This window comes from Thamnophis sirtalis, unplaced genomic scaffold (assembly GCF_051295495.1).
Source record: "Thamnophis sirtalis isolate CommonGarterSnake01/CBP01778 unplaced genomic scaffold, rThaSir2_p1.2 scaffold_12, whole genome shotgun sequence".
Lineage (NCBI taxonomy): Eukaryota > Metazoa > Chordata > Lepidosauria > Squamata > Natricidae > Thamnophis > Thamnophis sirtalis.
In genome coordinates this window covers 55,928,726-55,950,007 of record NW_028261392.1, presented here as the reverse complement: position 1 = coordinate 55,950,007, position 21,282 = coordinate 55,928,726, and the positions used below count along the sequence as shown (strand labels likewise).

The 21,282-nt window shown below is 39.3% G+C and overlaps 1 protein-coding gene across 1 annotated transcript in view; it reads right to left on the bottom strand.

The window, feature by feature from the left end:
* The window catches only part of LOC106549176 (dimethylaniline monooxygenase [N-oxide-forming] 4), a 103,346-nt gene that overhangs the window by 45,237 nt on the left and 36,827 nt on the right, over positions 1-21,282 (bottom strand). The window lies entirely within an intron of this gene.

The window sequence follows — 21,282 nt, the reverse complement described above, 5'->3', positions numbered from 1 at the left end:
AAGGGACAGCCTTTCTAAGGATCCTCGAAGTCATTTTAACATATTCTTCAGATCCTTCAGGACATTACTTCTTCAGGTTTTCTATTGATTCTTCAAGACATCCCTTTTGTTTCCGAAGAGAAGGTGTGGGAGGAGTAACCATTGGGTATTAACCTAATCTTGATTGCCTATTGGAGATTGAGGAAATCTTTGGAAGCCACACCTCCTGCTGGTCCGGTGGCTCGCCACTTTAACCTCAATCTCGGCCTAATTGGAGCTATTTTCCTGCTCTCCTTTCCATCCGAGATTCAGGAGTTTTTTTTTTTTTACTCTCAAGAAAAGCCTCAGCAAGGGATTTCAATTTAAATTGACCTCACCTGCCTTCTGCTGTGCTCCAGCTGCTCATCAAGCCTCGGCTTGCCAGAGCGCGCGATTAGAAGCCTGCAAGGAAGGGTCAGGATCACAGAAAAACTTACAGACAAAGATTGGAAAAGCCAGGGAAGCCGGAGAACCCAGAACCCTTCCAGGATTGCAAAGAGGCTTCCACCGGAGGAAGGAAGGAGACTCCAGACGGCACCAGCTGCCTCCATTTTGGATTGTCGCCATTTTAGGAGCACGTGGGAGTGTGTAAACAGTGTTCCGACACTGAAAGCACTCACAAGGCCGTGAAGCATCCCATCTAGGTCCTCAGGAATGGCTTGAAGCATCTATTAAGGACATCCAGGATCTCAAATAATCTAAGGAATCAAAAAGGAGCATGGGAAAGACGAAGGAGAGAGTGATTTGGGTAGAACCTGCTTGCTCTGAAAGAAAGTGAAGGATGAACCCTTGTCATCAACAATTTTAACTATTGTGGACTTACATTTGGGTGTTCCACATATCCCGGCTGATTCTACTCTGATAGGAGGTCTTTATGGTCACCCTGGAGAGGTAGCGAAGAAGCGAGGGATTACTTGTTGTTTCCGGGAGAAAAGCAGCTCTCCTGCTTGATCCCAGGAGCCCTCCCGACGGGTGGAGAAGAAGGACAGCCGTTATGACTGGAATAAAGCTGGAGCAACCGAGCTGGAGTGGTGTGTGAAAAGAGTATTGGAAATTGGGTGAGAAGTTTTTCAAATTAGAGACCCACCTAAATAAAAGAAGTTTTAAAAGTCTCCAAAGTGGCAACGTAATACACGGAGATAAATTATAAGACCCAAAAGAGAAATCACATTTGGATGGAAGAATATGAAGTTTTACGATATAGAAAGACTGAATTGGAATTTTGTTGCCTTTTAAAAGTGACTTTGATTTGCCTGCAATATTGTTTGAGTGTTAGAAGAAATTGTAAAAAGAATGTCTTTTCTTTTTGTTGAACTTTGATAATCAGCTGTTAGAGGTCTCCCTGATCTTGGTACCCAAAGTAACAGTTGAGACCCCATCTACTGGCCAAAGACGATACTGTATTATTATATGGTTGGAAAGAACCTTGAAAAGAAATGAGTTGATATGAAAAAAAGAAAAGAAAAGTCAGGAATGATAAGAAGAGAAAGAAAGTGAAAGGAAAACAACTTCTGGAAGGCCTTCTTTTTGTTTCCCCTTTTTATCTACTTGTTTTTTTGTGGCAAAAGTCCAATCAGAGTCTTGAGAAAACCTATGGAAGAGATGCTTTGAAAAATCAATAGAGAACCTCAAGAAACAATGTTCTGAAGGAACCGTGGAAAATATATTACAATGGCTTCAAGGATCCTTAGAAAGCTTGGCATTTTCTGAAGAACCTATACCACTTCTTCAAAAATGGCTTCAGCGATCCCTGAAAAACTTGGAAAAGGTCCTACAACATACAAAATAGATGCCAACAATGGCTTGAAGAATCTCTAAACAGCTTCAAAGAGGAAGGACCGTGAAGCATCCCATCTAGGTCCTCAGGAATGGCTTGAAGCATCTATTAAGGACATCCAGGATCTCAAATAATCTAAGGAATCAAAAATAAGCATGGGAAAGACGAAGGAGAGAGTGATTTGGGTAGAACCTGCTTGCTCTGAAAGAAACTGAAGGATGAACCCTTGTCATCAACAATTTTAACTATTGTGGACTTACATTTGGGTGTTCCACATATCCCGGCTGATTCTACTCTGATTGGAGGTCTTTATGGTCACCCTGGAGAGGTAGCGAAGAAGCGAGGGATTACTTGTTGTTTCCGGGAGAAAAGCAGCTCTCCTGCTTGATCCCAGGAGCCCTCCCGACGGGTGGAGAAGAAGGACAGCCGTTATGACTGGAATAAAGCTGGAGCAACCTAGCTGGAGTGGTGTGTGAAAAGAGGATTGGAACTGGGTGAGAAGTTTTTCAAATTAGAGACTCACCTAAATAAAAGAAGTTTTAAAAGTCTCCAAAGTGGCAACTTAATACACGGAGATAAATTATAAGACCCAAAAGAGAAATCACATTTGGATGGAAGAATATGAAGTTTTACGATATAGAAAGACTGAATTGGAATTTTGTTGCCTTTTAAAAGTGACTTTGATTTGCCTGCAATATTGTTTGAGTGTTAGAAGAAATTGTAAAAAGAATGTTTTTTTCTTTTTGTTGAACTTTGATAATCAGCTGTTAGAGGTCTCCCTGATCTTGGTACCCAAAGTAACAGTTGAGAACCTATCTACTGGCCAAAGAAGATACTGTATTATTATATGGTTGGAAAGAACCTTGAAAAGAAATGTGTTGATATGAAAAAAAAAAGTCAGGAATGATAAGAAGAGAAAGAAAGTGAAAGGAAAACAACTTCTGGAAGGCCTTCTTTTTGTTTCCCCTTTTTTATCTACTTGTTTTTTGGTGGCAAAAGTCCAGTCAGAGTCTTGAGAAAACCTACGGAAGAGATGCTTTGAAAAATCAATACAGAACCTCAAGAAGCAATGTTCTGAAGGAACCGTGGAAAATATATTTCAATGGCTTCAAGGATCCTTAGAAAGCTTTGCATTTTCTGAAGAACCTATACCACTTCTTCAAAAATGGCTTCAGCAATCCCTGAAAAACTTGGAAAAGGTCCTACAACATACAAAATAGATGCCAACAATGGCTTGAAGAATCTCTAAACAGCTTCAAAGAGGAAGGACCGTGAAGCATCCCATCTAGGTCCTCAGGAATGGCTTGAAGCATCTATTAAGGACATCCAGGATCTCAAATAATCTAAGGAATCAAAAATAAGCATGGGAAAGACGAAGGAGAGAGTGATTTGGGTAGAACCTGCTTGCTCTGAAAGAAACTGAAGGATGAACCCTTGTCATCAACAATTTTAACTATTGTGGACTTACATTGGGGTGTTCCACATATCCCAGCTGATTCTACTCTGATAGGAGGTCTTTATGGTCACCCTGGAGAGTTAGCGAAGAAGCGAGGGATTACTTGTTGTTTCCGTGAGAAATGCAGCTCTCCTGCTTGATCCCAGGAGCCCTCCCGACGGGTGGAGAAGAAGGACAGCCGTTATGACTGGAATAAAGCTGGAGCAACCGAGCTGGATTGGTGTGTGAAAAGAGGATTGGAACAGGGTGAGAAGTTTTTCAAATTAGAGACCCACCTAAATAAAAGAAGTTTTAAAAGTCTCCAAAGTGGCAACCTAATACACGGAGATAAATTATAAGACCCAAAAGAGAAATCACATTTGGATGGAAGAATATGAAGTTTTACGATATAGAAAGACTGAATTGGAATTTTGTTGCCTTTTAAAAGTGACTTTGATTTGCCTGCAATATTGTTTGAGTGTTAGAAGAAATTGTAAAAAGAATGTTTTTTTCTTTTTGTTGAACTTTGATAATCAGCTGTTAGAGGTCTCCCTGATCTTGGTACCCAAAATAACAGTTGAGACCCCATCTACTGGCCAAAGAAGATACTGTATTATTATATGGTTGGAAAGAACCTTGAAAAGAAATGAGTTGATATGAAAAAAAGAAAAGTCAGGAATGATAAGAAGAGAAAGAAAGTGAAAGGAAAACAACTTCTGGAAGGCCTTCTTTTTGTTTCCCATTTTTTATCTACTTGTTTTTTGGTGGCAAAAGTCCAGTCAGAGTCTTGAGAAAGCCTACGGAAGAGATGCTTTGAAAAATCAATACAGAACCTCAAGAAGCAATGTTCTGAAGGAACCGTGGAAAATATATTACAATGGCTTCAAGGATCCTTAGAAAGCTTGGCATTTTCTGAAGAACCTATACCACTTCTTCAAAAATGGCTTCAGCGATCCCTGAAAAACTTGGAAAAGGTCCTACAACATACAAAATAGATGCCAACAATGGCTTGAAGAATCTCTAAACAGCTTCAAAGAGGAAGGACCGTGAAGCATCCCATCTAGGTCCTCAGGAATGGCTTGAAGCATCTATTAAGGACATCCAGGATCTCAAATAATCTAAGGAATCAAAAATAAGCATGGGAAAGACGAAGGAGAGAGTGATTTGGGTAGAACCTGCTTGCTCTGAAAGAAACTGAAGGATGAACCCTTGTCATCAACAATTTTAACTATTGTGGACTTACATTTGGGTGTTCCACATATCCCGGCTGATTCTACTCTGATAGGAGGTCTTTATGGTCACCCTGGAGAGGTAACGAAGAAGCGAGGGATTACTTGTTGTTTCCGGGAGAAAAGCAGCTCTCCTGCTTGATCCCAGGAGCCCTCCCGACGGGTGGAGAAGAAGGACAGCCGTTATGACTGGAATAAAGCTGGAGCAACCGAGCTGGAGTGGTGTGTGAAAAGAGTATTGGAACTGGGTGAGAAGTTTTTCAAATTAGAGACCCACCTAAATAAAAGAAGTTTTAAAAGTCTCCAAAGTGGCAACTTAATACACGGAGATAAATTATAAGACCCAAAAGAGAAATCACATTTGGATGGAAGAATATGAAGTTTTACGATATAGAAAGACTGAATTGGAATTTTGTTGCCTTTTAAAAGTGACTTTGATTTGCCTGCAATATTGTTTGAGTGTTAGAAGAAATTGTAAAAAGAATGTTCTTTTCTTTTTGTTGAACTTTCATAATCAGCTGTTAGAGGTCTCCCTGATCTTGGTACCCAAAATAACAGTTGAGACCCCATCTACTGGCCAAAGAAGATACTGTATTATTATATGGTTGGAAAGAACCTTGAAAAGAAATGAGTTGATATGAAAAAAAAAGTCAGGAATGATAAGAAGAGAAAGAAAGTGAAAGGAAAACAACTTCTGGAAGGCCTTCTTTTTGTTTCCCCTTTTTTATCTACTTGTTTTTTGGTGGCAAAAGTCCAGTCAGAGTCTTGAGAAAGCCTATGGAAGAGACGCTTTGAAAAATCAATAGAGAACCTCAAGAAACAATGTTCTGAAGGAACCGTGGAAAATATATTACAATGCTTCAAGGATCCTTAGAAAGCTTGGCATTTTCTGAAGAACCTATACCACTTCTTCAAAAATGGCTTCAGCGATCCCTGAAAAACTTGGAAAAGGTCCTACAACATACAAAATAGATGCCAACAATGGCATGAAGAATCTCTAAACAGCTTCAAAGAGGAAGGACCGTGAAGCATCCCATCTAGGTCCTCAGGAACGGCTTGAAGCATCTATTAAGGACATCCAGGATCTCAAATAATCTAAGGAATCAAAAAGAAGTATGGGAAAGACGAAGGAGAGAGTGATTTGGGTAGAACCTGCTTGCTCTGGAACTGAAGGATGAACCCTTGTCATCAACAATTTTAACTATTGTGGACTTACATTTGGGTTTTCCACATATCCCGGCTGATTCTACTCTGATAGGAGGTCTTTATGGTCACCCTGGAGAGGTAGCGAAGAAGCGAGGGATTACTTGTTGTTTCTGGGAGAAAAGCAGCTCTCCTGCTTGATCCCAGGAGCCCTCCCGACGGGTGGAGAAGAAGGACAGCCGTTATGACTGGAATAAAGCTGGAGCAACCTAGCTGGAGTGGTGTGTGAAAAGAGGATTGGAACTGGGTGAGAAGTTTTTCAAATTAGAGACTCACCTGAATAAAAGAAGTTTTAAAAGTCTCCAAAGTGGCAACTTAATACACGGAGATAAATTATAAAACCCAAAAGAGAAATCACATTTGGATGGAAGAATATGAAGTTTTACGATATAGAAAGACTGAATTGGAATTTTGTTGCCTTTTAAAAGTGACTTGGATTTGCCTGTAATATTGTTTGAGTGTTAGAAGAAATTGTAAAAAGAATGTTTTTTTCTTTTTGTTGAACTTTGATAATCATCTGTTAGAGGTCTCCCTCATCTTGGTACCCAAAATAACAGTTGAGACCCCATCTACTGGCCAAAGAAGATACTGTATTATTATATGGTTGGAAAGAACCTTGAAAAGAAATGAGTTGATATGAAAAAAAGAAAAGAAAAGTCAGGAATGATAAGAAGAGAAAGAAAGTGAAAAAAAAAACAACTTCTGGAAGGCCTTCTTTTTGTTTCCCATTTTTTATCTACTTGTTTTTTGGTGGCAAAAGTCCAGTCAGAGTCTTGAGAAAGCCTACGGAAGAGATGCTTTGAAAAATCAATACAGAACCTCAAGAAGCAATGTTCTGAAGGAACCGTGGAAAATATATTACAATGGCTTCAAGGATCCTTAGAAAGCTTGGCATTTTCTGAAGAACCTATACCACTTCTTCAAAAATGGCTTCAGCAATCCCTGAAAAACTTGGAAAAGGTCCTACAACATACAAAATAGATGCCAACAATGGCTTGAAGAATCTCTAAACAGCTTCAAAGAGGAAGGACCGTGAAGCATCCCATCTAGGTCCTCAGGAACGGCTTGAAGCATCTATTAAGGACATCCAGGATCTCAAATAATCTAAGGAATCAAAAAGGAGCATGGGAAAGACGAAGGAGAGAGTGATTTGGGTAGAACCTGCTTGCTCTGGAACTGAAGGATGAACCCTTGTCATCAACAATTTTAACTATTGTGGACTTACATTTGGGTTTTCCACATATCCCGGCTGATTCTACTCTGATAGGAGGTCTTTATGGTCACCCTGGAGAGGTAGCGAAGAAGCGAGGGATTACTTGTTGTTTCTGGGAGAAAAGCAGCTCTCCTGCTTGATCCCAGGAGCCCTCCCGACGGGTGGAGAAGAAGGACAGCCGTTATGACTGGAATAAAGCTGGAGCAACCTAGCTGGAGTGGTGTGTGAAAAGAGGATTGGAACTGGGTGAGAAGTTTTTCAAATTAGAGACTCACCTGAATAAAAGAAGTTTTAAAAGTCTCCAAAGTGGCAACTTAATACACGGAGATAAATTATAAAACCCAAAAGAGAAATCACATTTGGATGGAAGAATATGAAGTTTTACGATATAGAAAGACTGAATTGGAATTTTGTTGCCTTTTAAAAGTGACTTGGATTTGCCTGTAATATTGTTTGAGTGTTAGAAGAAATTGTAAAAAGAATGTTTTTTTCTTTTTGTTGAACTTTGATAATCATCTGTTAGAGGTCTCCCTCATCTTGGTACCCAAAATAACAGTTGAGACCCCATCTACTGGCCAAAGAAGATACTGTATTATTATATGGTTGGAAAGAACCTTGAAAAGAAATGAGTTGATATGAAAAAAAGAAAAGAAAAGTCAGGAATGATAAGAAGAGAAAGAAAGTGAAAAAAAAAACAACTTCTGGAAGGCCTTCTTTTTGTTTCCCATTTTTTATCTACTTGTTTTTTGGTGGCAAAAGTCCAGTCAGAGTCTTGAGAAAGCCTACGGAAGAGATGCTTTGAAAAATCAATACAGAACCTCAAGAAGCAATGTTCTGAAGGAACCGTGGAAAATATATTACAATGGCTTCAAGGATCCTTAGAAAGCTTGGCATTTTCTGAAGAACCTATACCACTTCTTCAAAAATGGCTTCAGCAATCCCTGAAAAACTTGGAAAAGGTCCTACAACATACAAAATAGATGCCAACAATGGCTTGAAGAATCTCTAAACAGCTTCAAAGAGGAAGGACCGTGAAGCATCCCATCTAGGTCCTCAGGAATGGCTTGAAGCATCTATTAAGGACATCCAGGATCTCAAATAATCTAAGGAATCAAAAAGGAGCATGGGAAAGACGAAGGAGAGAGTGATTTGGGTAGAACCTGCTTGCTCTGAAAGAAACTGAAGGATGAACCCTTGTCATCAACTATTTTAACTATTGTGGACTTACATTTGGGTGTTCCACATATCCTGGCTGATTCTACTCTGATAGGAGGTCTTTATGGTCACCCTGGAGAGGTAACGAAGAAGCGAGGGATTACTTGTTGTTTCCAGGAGAAAAGCAGCTCTCCTGCTTGATCCCAGGAGCCCTCCCGACGGGTGGAGAAGCAGGACAGCCGTTATGACTGGAATAAAGCTGGAGCAACCGAGCTGGAGTGGTGTGTGAAAAGAGGATTGGAACTGGGTGAGAAGTTTTTCAAATTAGAGACTCACCTAAATAAAAGAAGTTTTAAAAGTCTCCAAAGTGGCAACTTAATACACGGAGATAAATTATAAGACCCAAAAGAGAAATCACATTTGGATGGAAGAATATGAAGTTTTACGATATAGAAAGACTGAATTGCAATTTTGTTGCCTTTTAAAAGTGACTTTGATTTGCCTGCAATATTGTTTGAGTGTTAGAAGAAATTGTAAAAAGAATGTTTTTTTCTTTTTGTTGAACATTGATAATCAGCTGTTAGAGGTCTCCCTGATCTTGGTACCCAAAGTAACAGTTGAGAACCTATCTACTGGCCAAAGAAGATACTGTATTATTATATGGTTGGAAAGAACCTTGAAAAGAAATGAGTTGATATGAAAAAAAAAAGTCAGGAATGATAAGAAGAGAAAGAAAGTGAAAGGAAAACAACTTCTGGAAGGCCTTCTTTTTGTTTCCCCTTTTTTATCTACTTGTTTTTTGGTGGCAAAAGTCCAGTCAGAGTCTTGAGAAAACCTACGGAAGAGATGCTTTGAAAAATCAATACAGAACCTCAAGAAGCAATGTTCTGAAGGAACCGTGATAAATATATTTCAATGGCTTCAAGGATCCTTAGAAAGCTTTGCATTTTCTGAAGAACCTATACCACTTCTTCAAAAATGGCTTCAGCAATCCCTGAAAAACTTGGAAAAGGTCCTACAACATACAAAATAGATGCCAACAATGGCTTGAAGAATCTCTAAACAGCTTCAAAGAGGAAGGACCGTGAAGCATCCCATCTAGGTCCTCAGGAATGGCTTGAAGCATCTATTAAGGACATCCAGGATCTCAAATAATCTAAGGAATCAAAAATAAGCATGGGAAAGACGAAGGAGAGAGTGATTTGGGTAGAACCTGCTTGCTCTGAAAGAAACTGAAGGATGAACCCTTGTCATCAACAATTTTAACTATTGTGGACTTACATTGGGGTGTTCCACATATCCCAGCTGATTCTACTCTGATAGGAGGTCTTTATGGTCACCCTGGAGAGTTAGCGAAGAAGCGAGGGATTACTTGTTGTTTCCGTGAGAAATGCAGCTCTCCTGCTTGATCCCAGGAGCCCTCCCGACGGGTGGAGAAGAAGGACAGCCGTTATGACTGGAATAAAGCTGGAGCAACCGAGCTGGAGTGGTGTGTGAAAAGAGGATTGGAACAGGGTGAGAAGTTTTTCAAATTAGAGACCCACCTAAATAAAAGAAGTTTTAAAAGTCTCCAAAGTGGCAACCTAATACACGGAGATAAATTATAAGACCCAAAAGAGAAATCACATTTGGATGGAAGAATATGAAGTTTTACGATATAGAAAGACTGAATTGGAATTTTGTTGCCTTTTAAAAGTGACTTTGATTTGCCTGCAATATTGTTTGAGTGTTAGAAGAAATTGTAAAAAGAATGTTTTTTTCTTTTTGTTGAACTTTGATAATCAGCTGTTAGAGGTCTCCCTGATCTTGGTACCCAAAATAACAGTTGAGACCCCATCTACTGGCCAAAGAAGATACTGTATTATTATATGGTTGGAAAGAACCTTGAAAAGAAATGAGTTGATATGAAAAAAAGAAAAGTCAGGAATGATAAGAAGAGAAAGAAAGTGAAAGGAAAACAACTTCTGGAAGGCCTTCTTTTTGTTTCCCATTTTTTATCTACTTGTTTTTTGGTGGCAAAAGTCCAGTCAGAGTCTTGAGAAAGCCTACGGAAGAGATGCTTTGAAAAATCAATACAGAACCTCAAGAAGCAATGTTCTGAAGGAACCGTGGAAAATATATTACAATGGCTTCAAGGATCCTTAGAAAGCTTGGCATTTTCTGAAGAACCTATACCACTTCTTCAAAAATGGCTTCAGCAATCCCTGAAAAACTTGGAAAAGGTCCTACAACATACAAAATAGATGCCAACAATGGCTTGAAGAATCTCTAAACAGCTTCAAAGAGGAAGGACCGTGAAGCATCCCATCTAGGTCCTCAGGAATGGCTTGAAGCATCTATTAAGGACATCCAGGATCTCAAATAATCTAAGGAATCAAAAAGGAGCATGGGAAAGACGAAGGAGAGAGTGATTTGGGTAGAACCTGCTTGCTCTGAAAGAAACTGAAGGATGAACCCTTGTCATCAACAATTTTAACTATTGTGGACTTACATTTGGGTGTTCCACATATCCCGGCTGATTCTACTCTGATAGGAGGTCTTTATGGTCACCCTGGAGAGGTAGCGAAGAAGCGAGGGATTACTTGTTGTTTCCGGGAGAAAAGCAGCTCTCCTGCTTGATCCCAGGAGCCCTCCCGACGGGTGGAGAAGAAGGACAGCCGTTATGACTGGAATAAAGCTGGAGCAACCGAGCTGGAGTGGTGTGTGAAAAGAGTATTGGAACTGGGTGAGAAGTTTTTCAAATTAGAGACCCACCTAAATAAAAGAAGTTTTAAAAGTCTCCAAAGTGGCAACTTAATACACGGAGATAAATTATAAGACCCAAAAGAGAAATCACATTTGGATGGAAGAATATGAAGTTTTACGATATAGAAAGACTGAATTGGAATTTTGTTGCCTTTTAAAAGTGACTTTGATTTGCCTGCAATATTGTTTGAGTGTTAGAAGAAATTGTAAAAAGAATGTTTTTTTCTTTTTGTTGAACTTTGATAATCAGCTGTTAGAGGTCTCCCTGATCTTGGTACCCAAAGTAACAGTTGAGACCCCATCTACTGGCCAAAGACGATACTGTATTATTATATGGTTGGAAAGAACCTTGAAAAGAAATGAGTTGATATGAAAAAAAGAAAAGAAAAGTCAGGAATGATAAGAAGAGAAAGAAAGTGAAAGGAAAACAACTTCTGGAAGGCCTTCTTTTTGTTTCCCCTTTTTATCTACTTGTTTTTTGGTGGCAAATGTCCAGTCAGAGTCTTGAGAAAGCCTATGGAAGAGACGCTTTGAAAAATCAATAGAGGACCTCAAGAAACAATGTTCTGAAGGAACCGTGGAAAATATATTACAATGGCTTCAAGGATCCTTAGAAAGCTTGGCATTTTCTGAAGAACCTATACCACTTCTTCAAAAATGGCTTCAGCGATCCCTGAAAAACTTGGAAAAGGTCCTACAACATACAAAATAGATGCCAACAATGGCTTGAAGAATCTCTAAACAGCTTCAAAGAGGAAGGACAGTGAAGCATCCCATCTAGGTCCTCAGGAATGGCTTGAAGCATCTATTAAGGACATCCAGGATCTCAAATAATCTAAGGAATCAAAAATAAGCATGGGAAAGACGAAGGAGAGAGTGATTTGGGTAGAACCTGCTTGCTCTGAAAGAAACTGAAGGATGAACCCTTGTCATCAACAATTTTAACTATTGTGGACTTACATTGGGGTGTTCCACATATCCCAGCTGATTCTACTCTGATAGGAGGTCTTTATGGTCACCCAGGAGAGGTAACGAAGAAGCGAGGGATTACTTGTTGTTTCTGGGAGAAAAGCAGCTCTCCTGCTTGATCCCAGGAGCCCTCCCGACGGGTGGAGAAGAAGGACAGCCGTTATGACTGGAATAAAGCTGGAGCAACCGAGCTGGAGTGGTGTGTGAAAAGAGTATTGGAACTGGGTGAGAAGTTTTTCAAATTAGAGACCCACCTAAATAAAAGAAGTTTTAAAAGTCTCCAAAGTGGCAACTTAATACACGGAGATAAATTATAAGACCCAAAAGAGAAATCACATTTGGATGGAAGAATATGAAGTTTTACGATATAGAAAGACTGAATTGGAATTTTGTTGCCTTTTAAAAGTGACTTGGATTTTCCTGCAATATTGTTTGAGTGTTAGAAGAAATTGTAAAAAGAATGTTTTTTTCTTTTTGTTGAACTTTGATAATCAGCTGTTAGAGGTCTCCCTGATCTTGGTACCCAAAGTAACAGTTGAGACCCCATCTACTGGCCAAAGACGATACTGTATTATTATATGGTTGGAAAGAACCTTGAAAAGAAATGAGTTGATATGAAAAAAAGAAAAGAAAAGTCAGGAATGATAAGAAGAGAAAGAAAGTGAAAGGAAAACAACTTCTGGAAGGCCTTCTTTTTGTTTCCCCTTTTTATCTACTTGTTTTTTGGTGGCAAATGTCCAGTCAGAGTCTTGAGAAAGCCTATGGAAGAGACGCTTTGAAAAATCAATAGAGGACCTCAAGAAACAATGTTCTGAAGGAACCGTGGAAAATATATTACAATGGCTTCAAGGATCCTTAGAAAGCTTGGCATTTTCTGAAGAACCTATACCACTTCTTCAAAAATGGCTTCAGCGATCCCTGAAAAACTTGGAAAAGGTCCTACAACATACAAAATAGATGCCAACAATGGCTTGAAGAATCTCTAAACAGCTTCAAAGAGGAAGGACAGTGAAGCATCCCATCTAGGTCCTCAGGAATGGCTTGAAGCATCTATTAAGGACATCCAGGATCTCAAATAATCTAAGGAATCAAAAATAAGCATGGGAAAGACGAAGGAGAGAGTGATTTGGGTAGAACCTGCTTGCTCTGAAAGAAACTGAACCCTTGTCATCAACAATTTTAACTATTGTGGACTTACATTTGGGTGTTCCACATATCCCGGCTGATTCTACTCTGATAGGAGGTCTTTATGGTCACCCTGGAGAGGTAGCGAAGAAGCGAGGGATTACTTGTTGTTTCCGGGAGAAAAGCAGCTCTCCTGCTTGATCCCAGGAGCCCTTCCGACGGGTGGAGAAGAAGGACAGCCGTTATGACTGGAATAAAGCTGGAGCAACCGAGCTGGAGTGGTGTGTGAAAAGAGTATTGGAACTGGGTGAGAAGTTTTTCAAATTAGAGACCCACCTAAATAAAAGAAGTTTTAAAAGTCTCCAAAGTGGCAACTTAATACACGGAGATAAATTATAAGACCCAAAAGAGAAATCACATTTGGATGGAAGAATATGAAGTTTTACGATATAGAAAGACTGAATTGGAATTTTGTTGCCTTTTAAAAGTGACTTTGATTTGCCTGCAATATTGTTTGAGTGTTAGAAGAAATTGTAAAAAGAATGTTTTTTTCTTTTTGTTGAACATTGATAATCAGCTGTTAGAGGTCTCCCTGATCTTGGTACCCAAAGTAACAGTTGAGACCCCATCTACTGGCCAAAGAAGATACTGTATTATTATATGGTTGGAAAGAACCTTGAAAAGAAATGAGTTGATATGAAAAAAAGAAAAGAAAAGTCAGGAATGATAAGAAGAGACAGAAAGTGAAAGGAAAACAACTTCTGGAAGGCCTTCTTTTTGTTTCCCCTTTTTATCTACTTGTTTTTTTGTGGCAAAAGTCCAGTCAGAGTCTTGAGAAAGCCTATGGAAGAGACGCTTTGAAAAATCAATAGAGAACCTCAAGAAACAATGTTCTGAAGGAACCGTGGAAAATATATTACAATGGCTTCAAGGATCCTTAGAAAGCTTGGCATTTTCTGAAGAACCTATACCACTTCTTCAAAAATGGCTTCGGCGATCCCTGAAAAACTTGGAAAAGGTCCTACAACATACAAAATAGATGCCAACAATGGCTTGAAGAATCTCTAAACAGCTTCAAAGAGGAAGGACCGTGAAGCATCCCATCTAGGTCCTCAGGAATGGCTTGAAGCATCTATTAAGGACATCCAGGATCTCAAATAATCTAAGGAATCAAAAATAAGCATGGGAAAGACGAAGGAGAGAGTGATTTGGGTAGAACCTGCTTGCTCTGAAAGAAACTGAAGGATGAACCCTTGTCATCAACAATTTTAACTATTGTGGACTTACATTTGGGTGTTCCACATATCCCGGCTGATTCTACTCTGATAGGAGGTCTTTATGGTCACCCTGGAGAGGTAACGAAGAAGCGAGGGATTACTTGTTGTTTCCGGGAGAAAAGCAGCTCTCCTGCTTGATCCCAGGAGCCCTCCCGACGGGTGGAGAAGCAGGACAGCCGTTATGACTGGAATAAAGCTGGAGCAACCTAGCTGGAGTGGTGTGTGAAAAGAGGATTGGAACTGGGTGAGAAGTTTTTCAAATTAGAGACTCACCTGAATAAAAGAAGTTTTAAAAGTCTCCAAAGTGGCAACTTAATACACGGAGATAAATTATAAGACCCAAAAGAGAAATCACATTTGGATGGAAGAATATGAAGTTTTACGATATAGAAAGACTGAATTGGAATTTTGTTGCCTTTTAAAAGTGACTTGGATTTTCCTGCAATATTGTTTGAGTGTTAGAAGAAATTGTAAAAAGAATGTTTTTTTCTTTTTGTTGAACTTTGATAATCAGCTGTTAGAGGTCTCCCTGATCTTGGTACCCAAAGTAACAGTTGAGACCCCATCTACTGGCCAAAGACGATACTGTATTATTATATGGTTGGAAAGAACCTTGAAAAGAAATGAGTTGATATGAAAAAAAGAAAAGAAAAGTCAGGAATGATAAGAAGAGAAAGAAAGTGAAAGGAAAACAACTTCTGGAAGGCCTTCTTTTTGTTTCCCCTTTTTATCTACTTGTTTTTTGGTGGCAAATGTCCAGTCAGAGTCTTGAGAAAGCCTATGGAAGAGACGCTTTGAAAAATCAATAGAGGACCTCAAGAAACAATGTTCTGAAGGAACCGTGGAAAATATATTACAATGGCTTCAAGGATCCTTAGAAAGCTTGGCATTTTCTGAAGAACCTATACCACTTCTTCAAAAATGGCTTCAGCGATCCCTGAAAAACTTGGAAAAGGTCCTACAACATACAAAATAGATGCCAACAATGGCTTGAAGAATCTCTAAACAGCTTCAAAGAGGAAGGACAGTGAAGCATCCCATCTAGGTCCTCAGGAATGGCTTGAAGCATCTATTAAGGACATCCAGGATCTCAAATAATCTAAGGAATCAAAAATAAGCATGGGAAAGACGAAGGAGAGAGTGATTTGGGTAGAACCTGCTTGCTCTGAAAGAAACTGAACCCTTGTCATCAACAATTTTAACTATTGTGGACTTACATTTGGGTGTTCCACATATCCCGGCTGATTCTACTCTGATAGGAGGTCTTTATGGTCACCCTGGAGAGGTAGCGAAGAAGCGAGGGATTACTTGTTGTTTCCGGGAGAAAAGCAGCTCTCCTGCTTGATCCCAGGAGCCCTTCCGACGGGTGGAGAAGAAGGACAGCCGTTATGACTGGAATAAAGCTGGAGCAACCGAGCTGGAGTGGTGTGTGAAAAGAGTATTGGAACTGGGTGAGAAGTTTTTCAAATTAGAGACCCACCTAAATAAAAGAAGTTTTAAAAGTCTCCAAAGTGGCAACTTAATACACGGAGATAAATTATAAGACCCAAAAGAGAAATCACATTTGGATGGAAGAATATGAAGTTTTACGATATAGAAAGACTGAATTGGAATTTTGTTGCCTTTTAAAAGTGACTTTGATTTGCCTGCAATATTGTTTGAGTGTTAGAAGAAATTGTAAAAAGAATGTTTTTTTCTTTTTGTTGAACATTGATAATCAGCTGTTAGAGGTCTCCCTGATCTTGGTACCCAAAGTAACAGTTGAGACCCCATCTACTGGCCAAAGAAGATACTGTATTATTATATGGTTGGAAAGAACCTTGAAAAGAAATGAGTTGATATGAAAAAAAGAAAAGAAAAGTCAGGAATGATAAGAAGAGACAGAAAGTGAAAGGAAAACAACTTCTGGAAGGCCTTCTTTTTGTTTCCCCTTTTTATCTACTTGTTTTTTTGTGGCAAAAGTCCAGTCAGAGTCTTGAGAAAGCCTATGGAAGAGACGCTTTGAAAAATCAATAGAGAACCTCAAGAAACAATGTTCTGAAGGAACCGTGGAAAATATATTACAATGGCTTCAAGGATCCTTAGAAAGCTTGGCATTTTCTGAAGAACCTATACCACTTCTTCAAAAATGGCTTCGGCGATCCCTGAAAAACTTGGAAAAGGTCCTACAACATACAAAATAGATGCCAACAATGGCTTGAAGAATCTCTAAACAGCTTCAAAGAGGAAGGACCGTGAAGCATCCCATCTAGGTCCTCAGGAATGGCTTGAAGCATCTATTAAGGACATCCAGGATCTCAAATAATCTAAGGAATCAAAAATAAGCATGGGAAAGACGAAGGAGAGAGTGATTTGGGTAGAACCTGCTTGCTCTGAAAGAAACTGAAGGATGAACCCTTGTCATCAACAATTTTAACTATTGTGGACTTACATTTGGGTGTTCCACATATCCCGGCTGATTCTACTCTGATAGGAGGTCTTTATGGTCACCCTGGAGAGGTAACGAAGAAGCGAGGGATTACTTGTTGTTTCCGGGAGAAAAGCAGCTCTCCTGCTTGATCCCAGGAGCCCTCCCGACGGGTGGAGAAGCAGGACAGCCGTTATGACTGGAATAAAGCTGGAGCAACCGAGCTGGAGTGGTGTGTGAAAAGAGGATTGGAACTGGGTGAGAAGTTTTTCAAATTAGAGACTCACCTAAATAAAAGAAGTTTTAAAAGTCTCCAAAGTGGCAACTTAATACACGGAGATAAATTATAAGACCCAAAAGAGAAATCACATTTGGATGGAAGAATATGAAGTTTTACGATATAGAAAGACTGAATTGGAATTTTGTTGCCTTTTAAAAGTGACTTTGATTTGCCTGCAATATTGTTTGAGTGTTAGAAGAAATTGTAAAAAGAATGTTTTTTTCTTTTTGTTGAACATTGATAATCAGCTGTTAGAGGTCTCCCTGATCTTGGTAGCCAAAGTAACAGTTGAGACCCCATCTACTGGCCAAAGAAGATACTGTATTATTATATGGTTGGAAAGAACCTTGAAAAGAAATGAGTTGATATGAAAAAAAGAAAAGAAAAGTCAGGAATGATAAGAAGAGACAGAAAGTGAAAGGAAAACAACTTCTGGAAGGCGTTCTTTTTGTTTCCCCTTTTTATCTACTTGTTTTTTTGTGGCAAAAGTCCAGTCAGAGTCTTGAGAAAGCCTATGGAAGAGACGCTTTGAAAAATCAATAGAGAACCTCAAGAAACAATGTTCTGAAGGAACCGTGGAAAATATATTACAATGGCTTCAAGGATCCTTAGAAAGCTTGGCATTTTCTGAAGAACCTATACCACTTCTTCAAAAATGGCTTCAGCGATCCCTGAAAAACTTGGAAAAGGTCCTACAACATACAAAATAGATGCCAACAATGGCATGAAGAATCTCTAAACAGCTTCAAAGAGGAAGGACCGTGAAGCATTCCATCTAGGTCCTCAAGAATGGGTTGAAGCATCTATTAAGGACATCCAGGATCTCAAATAATCTAAGGAATCAAAAATAAGCATGGGAAAGACGAAGGAGAGAGTGATTTGGGTAGAACCTGCTTGCTCTGAAAGAAACTGAAGGATGAACCCTTGTCATCAACAATTTTAACTATTGTGGACTTACATTTGGGTGTTTCACATATCCCGGCTGATACTACTCTGATAGGAGGTCTTTATGGTCACCCAGGAGAGGTAACGAAGAAGCGAGGGATTACTTGTTGTTTCTGGGAGAAAAGCAGCTCTCCTGCTTGATCCCAGGAGCCCTCCCGACGGGTGGAGAAGAAGGACAGCCGTTATGACTGGAATAAAGCTGGAGCAACCGAGCTGGAGTGGTGTGTGAAAAGAGTATTGGAACTGGGTGAGAAGTTTTTCAAATTAGAGACCCACCTAAATAAAAGAAGTTTTAAAAGTCTCCAAAGTGGCAACTTAATACACGGAGATAAATTATAAGACCCAAAAGAGAAATCACATTTGGATGGAAGAATATGAAGTTTTACGATATAGAAAGACTGAATTGGAATTTTGTTGCCTTTTAAAAGTGACTTGGATTTTCCTGCAATATTGTTTGAGTGTTAGAAGAAATTGTAAAAAGAATGTTTTTTTCTTTTTGTTGAACTTTGATAATCAGCTGTTAGAGGTCTCCCTGATCTTGGTACCCAAAGTAACAGTTGAGACCCCATCTACTGGCCAAAGACGATACTGTATTATTATATGGTTGGAAAGAACCTTGAAAAGAAATGAGTTGATATGAAAAAAAGAAAAGAAAAGTCAGGAATGATAAGAAGAGAAAGAAAGTGAAAGGAAAACAACTTCTGGAAGGCCTTCTTTTTGTTTCCCCTTTTTATCTACTTGTTTTTTGGTGGCAAATGTCCAGTCAGAGTCTTGAGAAAGCCTATGGAAGAGACGCTTTGAAAAATCAATAGAGGACCTCAAGAAACAATGTTCTGAAGGAACCGTGGAAAATATATTACAATGGCTTCAAGGATCCTTAGAAAGCTTGGCATTTTCTGAAGAACCTATACCACTTCTTCAAAAATGGCTTCAGCGATCCCTGAAAAACTTGGAAAAGGTCCTACAACATACAAAATAGATGCCAACAATGGCTTGAAGAATCTCTAAACAGCTTCAAAGAGGAAGGACAGTGAAGCATCCCATCTAGGTCCTCAGGAATGGCTTGAAGCATCTATTAAGGACATCCAGGATCTCAAATAATCTAAGGAATCAAAAATAAGCATGGGAAAGACGAAGGAGAGAGTGATTTGGGTAGAACCTGCTTGCTCTGAAAGAAACTGAACCCTTGTCATCAACAATTTTAACTATTGTGGACTTACATTTGGGTGTTCCACATATCCCGGCTGATTCTATTCTGATAGGAGGTCTTTATGGTCACCCTGGAGAGGTAGCGAAGAAGCGAGGGATTACTTGTTGTTTCCGGGAGAAAAGCAGCTCTCCTGCTTGATCCCAGGAGCCCTCCCGACGGGTGGAGAAGAAGGACAGCCGTTATGACTGGAATAAAGCTGGAGCAACCGAGCTGGAGTGGTGTGTGAAAAGAGTATTGGAACTGGGTGAGAAGTTTTTCAAATTAGAGACCCACCTAAATAAAAGAAGTTTTAAAAGTCTCCAAAGTGGCAACTTAAAACACGGAGATAAATTATAAGACCCAAAAGAGAAATCACATTTGGATGGAAGAATATGAAGTTTTACGATATAGAAAGACTGAATTGGAATTTTGTTGCCTTTTAAAAGTGACTTGGATTTTCCTGCAATATTGTTTGAGTGTTAGAAGAAATTGTAAAAAGAATGTTTTTTTCTTTTTGTTGAACTTTGATAATCAGCTGTTAGAGGTCTCCCTGATCTTGGTACCCAAAGTAACAGTTGAGACCCCATCTACTGGCCAAAGACGATACTGTATTATTATATGGTTGGAAAGAACCTTGAAAAGAAATGAGTTGATATGAAAAAAAGAAAAGAAAAGTCAGGAATGATAAGAAGAGAAAGAAAGTGAAAGGAAAACAACTTCTGGAAGGCCTTCTTTTTGTTTCCCCTTTTTATCTACTTGTTTTTTGGTGGCAAATGTCCAGTCAGAGTCTTGAGAAAGCCTATGGAAGAGACGCTTTGAAAAATCAATAGAGGACCTCAAGAAACAATGTTCTGAAGGAACCGTGGAAAATATATTACAATGGCTTCAAGGATCCTTAGAAAGCTTGGCATTTTCTGAAGAACCTATACCACTTCTTCAAAAATGGCTTCAGCGATCCCTGAAAAACTTGGAAAAGGTCCTACAACATACAAAATAGATGCCAACAATGGCTTGAAGAATCTCTAAACAGCTTCAAAGAGGAAGGACAGTGAAGCATCCCATCTAGGTCCTCAGGAATGGCTTGAAGCATCTATTAAGGACATCCAGGATCTCAAATAATCTAAGGAATCAAAAATAAGCATGGGAAAGACGAAGGAGAGAGTGATTTGGGTAGAACCTGCTTGCTCTGAAAGAAACTGAAGGATGAACCCTTGTCATCAACAATTTTAACTATTGTGGACTTACATTGGGGTGTTCCACATATCCCAGCTGATTCTACTCTGATAGGAGGTCTTTATGGTCACCCAGGAGAGGTAACGAAGAAGCGAGGGATTACTTGTTGTTTCTGGGAGAAAAGCAGCTCTCCTGCTTGATCCCAGGAGCCCTCCCGACGGGTGGAGAAGAAGGACAGCCGTTATGACTGGAATAAAGCTGGAGCAACCGAGCTGGAGTGGTGTGTGAAAAGAGTATTGGAACTGGGTGAGAAGTTTTTCAAATTAGAGACCCACCTAAATAAAAGAAGTTTTAAAAGTCTCCAAAGTGGCAACTTAATACACGGAGATAAATTATAAGACCCAAAAGAGAAATCACATTTGGATGGAAGAATATGAAGTTTTACGATATAGAAAGACTGAATTGGAATTTTGTTGCCTTTTAAAAGTGACTTTGATTTGCCTGCAATATTGTTTGAGTGTTAGAAGATATTGTAAAAAGAATGTTTTTTTCTTTTTGTTGAACTTTGATAATCAGCTGTTAGAGGTCTCCCTGATCTTGGTACCCAAAGTAACAGTTGAGACCCCATCTACTGGCCAAAGACGATACTGTATTATTATATGGTTGGAAAGAACCTTGAAAAGAAATGAGTTGATATGAAAAAAAGAAAAGAAAAGTCAGGAATGATAAGAAGAGAAAGAAAGTGAAAGGAAAACAACTTCTGGAAGGCCTTCTTTTTGTTTCCCCTTTTTATCTACTTGTTTTTTGGTGGCAAATGTCCAGTCAGAGTCTTGAGAAAGCCTATGGAAGAGACGCTTTGAAAAATCAATAGAGGACCTCAAGAAACAATGTTCTGAAGGAACCGTGGAAAATATATTACAATGGCTTCAAGGATCCTTAGAAAGCTTGGCATTTTCTGAAGAACCTATACCACTTCTTCAAAAATGGCTTCAGCGATCCCTGAAAAACTTGGAAAAGGTCCTACAACATACAAAATAGATGCCAACAATGGCTTGAAGAATCTCTAAACAGCTTCAAAGAGGAAGGACAGTGAAGCATCCCATCTAGGTCCTCAGGAATGGCTTGAAGCATCTATTAAGGAC